General features: G+C 36.5%; 1 pseudogene; it reads right to left on the bottom strand.

Moving 5' to 3' along the window:
* Nucleotides 1–954: 954 nt before the first annotated feature.
* LOC117095346 lies at nt 955–1,164 on the bottom strand (annotated as a pseudogene).
* Between the last annotated feature and the right edge of the window lie 208 nt (nt 1,165–1,372).

Raw genomic sequence — 1,372 nt, 5'->3', positions numbered from 1 at the left:
CTTTCTCCCATGCTGGATGCTTCCTGCCCCAAATATAAGAACTCCAAGTTCTTCAACTTTTGGACTCTTGGACTTATACTAGGGATTTGCCATGGCCTCTTGAGTCTTTCGCCACAGACTGAAGGGGGCACTTTTGGCTTCCCTACTTTTTAGGTTTTGGGACTCAGACTGGGTTCCTTCTGAGTCCCAAAGGCCAGCTTGCAGATGGCCTACTGTGGGACTTCACCTTGTGATCTTTTGAATCAATTCTCCTAACAAATTCCCCTTCATGTATACACATATCCTATTCTGTCTACTTAGAGAAGCCAGACCAAATACAATGTGCTTCCTCATATGTTCACCAATCCTGGGATTATAAACTCCAAGAAATCTCTCTCTTCTTTTAAACTATCGTCCTCAAATTAATAGCACATCTTTTTCTCTATCATCCTGAGCAGCTAACAAACAGTTTTCAATAATTTTAAACAATTCTCAAAAGATAACAAGAGCCAGTGCCTTCAAATGGTTGGTGATTTCTTCTTTATAAAAGACATCCTTAATGAAAGGAAAGTCAAAGTATGAAAATAATATGACACAAGACAATACAATATGGGATAAATAAAAAATTCAGCACCCAACAATTTATGCTGCCAAAGGTTCCTTCCTTTCAGCCTTGCCTGATAGTAGATCCTCCTCTTACCCAATGACTTTTATTACTGTAAATGTAATTTTGCATTGTACAGCCTCCACAAATTTTGATATGGAAAGCTTTAAATGTTGTTCTAAGTGTTTAAACAATGTTCTTTGTCTTTCCTTTTTCTTTTCATGTTATTTTAATTTAGAACTAGAAAACATCTTGGAAGAAATAAAAAGGAAGAGACCACGAAATATTCAGCAACCTTTCACTCCATGAGCTTCTCAAACCCTCACTTGTTCACCCATCCCTAAGATGGAAAACACTCCTCGAAAACATATTCAGCTACCAGCAATTATGTTATTAATAAGAATATGAACCAATTACATAGAAAATCCAATGAATGCCATTATAGCAAATCTTATTGCTGTTGCCATGGCAATCTTCTGAAATTCTTTTCTATCAGGTTCGAAGCATCTTTTAACTAGCTGAACTGAGTCCTTTACAAGCTGCCAACTTGGCTCAACAAACTGCATTACATGATCCATGATTACCTGTACCAGTTAAGATGCCCAAACCATGTTCTTTCATTTGAGGAGACAATCAAATATTTTTGAACAGGGTTGTGTCCATAATGGTAATTTATAATAATTATTTCAGTGGCAATTGGGTCAAAATATTAATGTGGATAGATAGGAGACTGGGAAAACATGGCAGAGAATATTGCAATAATCTAGCTGTAAGACCATACATACATAT

Source organism: Trachypithecus francoisi, unplaced genomic scaffold (genome assembly GCF_009764315.1).
Source record: "Trachypithecus francoisi isolate TF-2019V2 unplaced genomic scaffold, Tfra_2.0 Lachesis_group13, whole genome shotgun sequence".
NCBI lineage: Eukaryota > Metazoa > Chordata > Mammalia > Primates > Cercopithecidae > Trachypithecus > Trachypithecus francoisi.
The sequence above is the reverse complement of the archived record's forward strand: the minus strand, read 5'-3'. Positions and strand labels throughout refer to the sequence as shown.